The sequence below is a fragment of the Elaeis guineensis genome, chromosome 6 (assembly GCF_000442705.2).
Source record: "Elaeis guineensis isolate ETL-2024a chromosome 6, EG11, whole genome shotgun sequence".
In the NCBI taxonomy this organism is placed as follows: Eukaryota; Viridiplantae; Streptophyta; class Magnoliopsida; order Arecales; family Arecaceae; genus Elaeis; species Elaeis guineensis.
In genome coordinates this window covers 110,796,367-110,804,348 of record NC_025998.2, presented here as the reverse complement: position 1 = coordinate 110,804,348, position 7,982 = coordinate 110,796,367, and positions in this window count along the sequence as shown.

The following is a 7,982-nucleotide window of genomic DNA, read 5'->3' as shown; positions in this document are numbered from 1 at the left end:
AAAGAAAAAAATCTGTCGAAAATTTGTATTTCCGATGAATTTTCGATGGAAAAAAGATTGCCGGAAAAACCCTCCTCAAAAATTTTTTTCAAGGGATTTTTCCAAGGAAATTTATTTTTTGAGGAATTTTTCGATGAAATTTTTTCCTTGGAAACTTCCAACAGATTTTTCGAGGGAAAGTTTCCAAGGGATTTTCTGAGAGAATCTTTTTGAGAGATTTTTTGGGAGAAATTTTTTCAAAGGATTTTTCGAGAGAATCTTTTCGAGAAATTTTTTGAGAAAATTTTTTTGAGGAAATCTTTTCGAGGGATTTTTTGAGAAAAATTTTTTGAGGAATTTTCTGAGGAAATCTTTTCGAGGGATTTTCCAAGGAATTTTTCGAGAGAATCTTTTTGAGAGATTTTTTGAGAAATTTTTTGAGGGAATCTTTCTGTATTTCCAAGGGATTGTTCAAATTTTCAAATAACTTTTCTGTATTTTTGAGAAAATTATCCCCCGTAAATAATTTTTCTAAGGAATAATCCCTCGCAAAATGACTTTTCAAGAAAAAATAATCCCTCACAAAATATATTTTTGAGAAAAATATTTCACTACAATATTTAAATCCAACCATTAAAAACAACCTAAAATATCTTTTTTTTTATACAGCTGATCATATATAAATGTTGGGTATAAAATACCCCCCCGGCCGAAGCTTGTAAAGGACCGATCCTTCCTGCACTCTTCCGGCTCCCGACCTTATGCGTGGCGCCTCTCCGAACCTCCTCAATCGTCCAGACTTCTCCGATAATGAACTTCTGCATTCGTCCATCGGGCCGCCCCGAAGGCCCTCTGGGGCTCACTGTCAGCTGACCTTCTACAGCAACCAACTATCCCCCGAACTTCTTTCGGACTTCGTCAGCGTCCGAGCTTCCCCTACAACGAGAGTTCTACAGTAACCAGACTCCACCCGAGTTTCTACGACGGTCGACCACCCCCCAGATCTTAATCGGACTCCCGCGAGAGCCGAACTGTAGCGAAAATTTTGTGCAGGGGCAAAATGGTAATTTTAAATCTTTTTCAAAATTACTATTTTACAGTAAAATTATTAATTAATCTCATTAATTAATACTAATTAACCCTATACTAGGATCTAAATATGATACAATAGCATGCATTTAAATTTGAAATTCAAATTTGATTCAGTAAACCTTTTACAGTACTGTGTTCAGAACACATCACCTTTTGCGGGTAGTCGATCACCGCAATCTGATCACCATCGGGCGGTTCTGATCGTCACGTCGCAGCCACACAAATGTCCGACCTCTGCGGATCGTCCACACGAAGCTCCCATCTGATCAGCTCCTCACGAATGCTAGTTCGTGATTTCACCATTTTGATGGCAGATGTTGATCGAACTCCTTCGATCAATGTGTGCCGACTTCTCGGATGCTCTGGATCATTTACACGATTGCTTGAGAGGCTGATGGATCTCTCCCTGAAATTTGGTGGATTCACGACACTCGTGGCACACCAATCTCACTTCCCAAACCCTAGGTAGAAACCCTAGGGTACACACTAGAAACCCTGCGCTCAATTTTCTTTCTTTTCTTTCTTTTTCTCTTGGAAGGTTTTGGACCTTCACCTTGCGCACAAACTTTCTTCACGCCCCAAAATTTCTCTCCTAAAATTTCTACGCATGTCCCACATTTTTCCTCTTTTTAAAACAACATCGAACGTGTCTTATCCGCGTGAGAGGATAAAGATAAGTGGTTGCACATTTGAATTCAAATCAAATTTGAATTCAAATGCAAAACCAACTCATCCCTATCCACTTATGCGTGAGAAGAGAAGGGGCGTGAGTTGATTTGTCCATGGAGAGTTTACACGAGAAATATTTTCTCGTGTAAAATATGGGGCGCACAAGATAAAACTATGGCGCATGGATTAGTTGGTTGCTCATTCAAATTCAAACTTTCTTTTGAATTTGAATGGCCAACCAACTTATTTTTATCCAGATATTTGGCGCACAAGGGTGGGCATGGGATGGCTCTGCGTGGAGAAAATTCACGAGAAGTTGCTTCTCGTGAATTTAAATATACACAGAAGAAGTGAGATGGCGCAGGGAGAAAAGTCAAGGTGGTTTGAACCTAATTGAGCCAACCTAATCTAAATAGGTTAAGCACAATTAGAATAAAATTAAATCTAACTTAATTAGGCTTAATTAGGCTCAATAAAATCCTAATCAAATCAGGAATTAACTAAACCTAACCCCTGATCAAATCAGGGACTAAACCACCTTAGCGATTAGGTCAACATTTAACCTAATCGGATCAATCCAAACTGAATCCAATTCAATTGGACTTGATCCAAAAATAATTACTCAATCAAATTGAGTTAATTAGCGATCAAATCACTAATTAAACCTCTCATAAATATTGAGTCCAAATCCGATGGGCAATCAGGCATCAGAGACCATCGATATGAAATCCTGATCAAAGAGTTCAAATTTCAAATTCAAAATTTAAAATTCAAAATTTTGACCCCGGTACCCAAAATGTGTGAAACTCATGATCAGAGAATCCTAATTCTCAATCATAGAGTCCCAGACACATAAGACTCATAATCAACCATCTGATCAGAAAGGAACCACTAATGTGTGTGACCCCGCAAGTTTGAACCTAAGCCGGTAGCATAGGAACCAATTTCTGTACTAATCGAAGTGACCATCTAGCAATGGTATCCGACAACCGGATAGGTCGAATAATCACAATCGCAACATTCAGAACCTACGTGAATATGGTTACCGTATAATTCATCCCTTTTGACCCCTGTGTTTAGGACGACTCAGGGTTAAACTGTCAACCCTGATGATATCATCCGAATCATGCTCAACTCAATTAGTCCTGTGACTCCTCACTAGGACTACCCTGGCCAAGATTTTGCTAAATTGAAACACGACTGTACACAGCTCCTAAACTGGAGTGGTCAATCCCATCTTGACACACGCACCGACAAGTCAAGTACTTGACTACACCCAGCAGCCTTCCGTCATTGAATTAGAAATTCAGGTAGTCTAGTGCCTAAGTGCAGTGAGTTGCTTGCAAGTCACCGTGGCGGTCTCAGGTCGGAGGGATATTTATATCCATATCCCATCGGAGCAAATCTTGACAGCAGAAATAGCTCCGGAGTTGATCACGTTCAGTGCAGATGTACCATTACATCTCACCTGTATGCCATAGGAGTGTCTTCACACTCTTTGGTTATGAGGACAACCAACCCATATGGCACACAACGACCTATGCTCGATAAACGTTGTCGTCCTTTGTAACAACGTATCATTTGGTCGTGAACATGTTTAAGGACTAAGCGACAAATCCTCCTTTGTCGAGTCTAAATAGTCCTAAGGACTTCACCACAACACAGGAGTTCATTAGAAGATGAACATTTGTGATGAAAAAATATCAAAATAATTTTTATTTATTTATAATTCATGTACTAATACAAAAAGAGCACAACCGTCAACAGGCTGACGATTGGCTTTGGGACACTATTCCCAACACGAACTTCTACTACAAACGGTCTACTCCGAACACCTACAGCGAGCTGTCTATCCCAAACATCTACTGTAAGCAAATTTTATTCGAGCCTCTACTATGAACAAAATTTTTTCAAACTTCTGTTACAGGTAGACCTTAGCCGAGCTACTCCGTAGCGAGGGGATTTCGGACGAACTTCTACAACGGGACACTACTCCAATTTTCCACGACAACTGGTCCTCGCCCGAGCTCCTACAACAAATGACCCCCTTTCGACCTCTCGCGAGAACCGAATCCCGTCCGAACTTCTCCAGCAGATGGATTCCAGATGAGCTTCTATGACGGACGAGCTCCAGCAGCTGGGTCCCTACGATGGCCGATCTCCCCCGATGTCTGTCGAGCCTCCCCAGTGCTATCCGAAGTCCATCGCTGACCGACCTCCTACCAAGCTCTCCATAAAATCGGGCTTCCCCAGCGGATGATCTTCGGATGAACCTCCACATCAGATAAATCTCAGACGAACTTCCCTAGCAATCGGACTTTCCCAAACTCCGCCAATAGAAAATCTCCATCCGAGCTCCTGCGGCAGGTGACTCCCGTCTGAAACGTCAGCGACCTCGGAACATCCGGGCCTTTCCCAGAACGACGATGTGAAGAGCCATTCTGCTCCATCAGGCATCCTAGCCGAGCTTCAACCAACGGATCCGAACTCTCTGACAAGCCACGACAAGAGCCGCCACCCTACTCCACTCTCTGCAACGGATTCCATGCAACTCCTCCACTCTCTGGCAAGTCACGACAATGGATACCACTCCACTCTCCGCAGTAAGCTCCACGTGGCCCTGGGCGACCTCTGACGCCACTACTCTCCGTAACAAACTCCGCACGTCTCTGAACGGCCCACTTCCAAATGGTTACAGACGTCGCTGTCAGTCAGTTACGCTCTCCGTCTATAAATAAGGACCCCCAGATACGTTCTTTTCTAAGCTCTAAACTCTATCTCAAAACTCTGTCAAAATTTTTGCTCGAGCACTCCATTTCTGTTGAAGCAGAGTATTGACTTGAGCGTCGGAGGGTCTTGCCGGAGCACCCCCAACTCCGATTTAGACTTTCTTTGTAGGTCCCGGTGGCGGCCGCGGTCATCCCAGCTCCTACTTCTCCGACTTCGACAGGATTCTGCACCAACAATAAATAATCCACATAACAATAAATTCATATTCATAAATTAGCATATTAATTCTAATAAAAAATTATAATCATCACAAACATCATTCTTCTCATGTATCCAAGTGCATAAATAAAAGAAGATCCACAAGTATCGTCATCTTTATCATATCCAAATCAATAATCAAAAAAAAGTATCCACAAGTATCTTCATCCTCATCATATCCATGTTTATAACAAAAAAAAGTATGACAAGCATCATCATCCTAATCATAGCAAAAAAAGAAAATCATAAGTAACCATCCTCCTTCTCCTGATCATCATCATCATCATCACAATCATCACCATCTGCAGGGGTAGCAACTGGAGGCAGTGCTGAAACTGTAGACGAAGGTTGCACTAAGATAGATGGATTGACCTGCATCTTCTCCATCATAAGACGCATGAACTCCTCTCTTATTCACTCCAACTGTTTCTTTCCATACATGCATCATGAACAATTGAGGCTGCTACTGTGATGCTTTTGCACCATCCTCCCCAATCGAGTTCTGACATGATTGCACCTCTTGCCACTTCTGTGTAAAATTTTGGGGATGAAGACTCGTTGGCCGACTGAGAAAGAGAGAGGGCGAGGGGCCAAGAGGGTGGGGGCGGGAATGAAGACTCACTAGCCATCGAGCGAGAGTGAGAGAGAGAGAGAGCTCAAGGGTTTGGGAAAGAGGGAGGGTTGTTTTTTTTTTATGTAAACGAGAGAGATCCAAATTTTGGGGTGGGGGGGGGGAGCTAGTGGTTTGGTTTTGATCCAAATTTTGTAAGCCATCTATTAAAATTAAGTTAAGACCAAATCCATCTGATCTCAATTTTTAGTCTAGTTGGGAACCTCTAGTAATTACAAATCGTTGGTATCCTTTGTAATTCTCTCCAATGCCGACACCTATCACCAATACATGTTGGTTCATTTTTCTGTTTGTTCCCATATTCGGTGTCGCCGTGGAAAACATAAATTCATTTCTAACTATTGATTATAAATTAACTCTTAATTTAAAATAACTAACTATTGATTATGAATCTATATTAATTACTATATCTAAATTAACTCTTATACATAGATTGGACCAAAAATTTATCAATCCTATTCCAATCTATTTGAATTAATAAAATAAAAATTTTTATTTAAATTCAATCTATTCATTAGACAAATAATCGGATTTGATCTACATAGTCCATTTATTGATAAATCAAATTAAAATACATAGGTTAAACATGTTAAATAAATTTCAAATAGATTTAATGGATTTAAACATGTTAAGTGGGTCAGCTTAAATATGATAGAAATAGATTAAGCATGTTTTAAATAGATTTATGATCCATGATGATCATCGGACTTAATGTGGATCATTTTGGCCACTTTAGATTAGTGATCTAGGCAGATCATTGACTTGGTAAAGCTACTGGCTCGAAAACTAGAGAAGTAGCTCAGCTCTATTGGATCATTGACTCATCAATGTTATGAAACGCATCGTCCCGAACCCGATTGGTGTTGCAGGAGTTGAAGTAGCTATTATCGTTGTCCCGAGAAGTAGATAACTTTCTCTTCCCCTTCCCATGAACTCGATCTGAAGATGACATCTGTAGATGCATAACAATATAAATATAAAACAAAACAAATATCAAGTGTTAATTACAACAACAAAAATACAAAATAAATTTTATATCATAATTACTAGCAAAAAAGAATAAAAAAATTATATAAAAACATAAATTTTATATCACAATTGCTCATCATCATCCTTATTGTTATCTTCATATTTTTCATTACTTTTTGAATCATTTTTAATAGTGAAATATTCTTCTTCCTCTTCTTCTTCTTCCTCTTCTTCTTCAACTTTCTTTTCATCTTCTTTTTCTTCATCGTCAATAGTGCCTTCAAGATATGCATCAATGTCCTCAAATAATCCCTCACTGTCTCGTCAAAATTTCAGTGGGCTCATTATCATCTATTGCATTGACTCAAGACATCTCCTCATCTTGAAAGGCAGGCTCCAAGGTATGGTCATTAACTACTCGACCTCTTGATATTGTCTTGATGACCACCCACTAGTCTACCTTATCTCTTATCCTCCTAGGATAAGGTAAATAATACACTTGCACCACATGTTGGGAAAGAATGAATGGATCAAACTTAATTTAGATACCTTCTATTATGTCGAATCTCAATAATATTATATTGTTTGTGCGCTTTCATCCCCCGATTTATGATAGGATCAAACTATTCATAGTAAAATATCACCACACTTTTATCACCTTGTCCTGGATATTATAACTCCATCACCTCTTTAAGAATATCATAGAAATCACTTTCACTATCACCATGTCCTCTGCCCTTTACACACACTCCACTATTGATTATTTTTTTGCCCTCACTATATGCATCTGTGTGGAATTTGAATCTACCAAGGAAATATATGAGCCTTATTTTTACCACTCTTATGGGACCCCAGGCTAAGTGATTCAAGTGTTAATTTTATATCATACTACATGGATTAGGTACCTAATCATAAATTGCAAAAATAATGTATTAGTACTTATGTTTCATATGAACAAAAAATTTCTATTGGCACAAGTAGAAGTTAAAACTTACATAATCTCTAAACCATGATGCAAATAAAGTCTCAATCCTTGCATCTATCTAAGCATCACTAAGATGTCCAGGTGTGGAAGCATGTATATACTACACAAACATACTAAAATATCATGTTGTATTAGTTTTGATGGATTTATTAATTGAGTATAAAGTTCTATGTGGAGTTAAGGAGGATTCGATACTCACTCAAGATATCGCTTCACTTCATCACAGTTTAATAATACATGTAATATTGTAGCAATAAGCTCCACATCATTCAAATACTGAGTTCTACACTGACCAGATGGGTGACCAAAGTTACTGAATATTGAAAGAGTTAGTTGGTGCCTTATTTCATACTCTTCTCTATCATCATTTTGATAAAAATAATTTTTAAAAATTTTTTTAAGAAAATATTTTTCATCAAAATTTTTTAAATAAGAATTTATTTACGAGAAAAAAATTCCTCAAAAATTTTTTTGAAAAAATAAATTTTGAGGGATTTTTTGAGAAAAGGTTTTTCATCGAAACTTTTTTTCCTAAGAACTCATTTATGAGGAAACAATCCCTCAAAAAATTCCTCACAAAATTAATTTTTGAGGAATTTTTTTAAAAAATATTTTTGATCAAAATTTTTTGACTAAGACTTATTTATGAAAAAAAATCTCTTAAAAAAT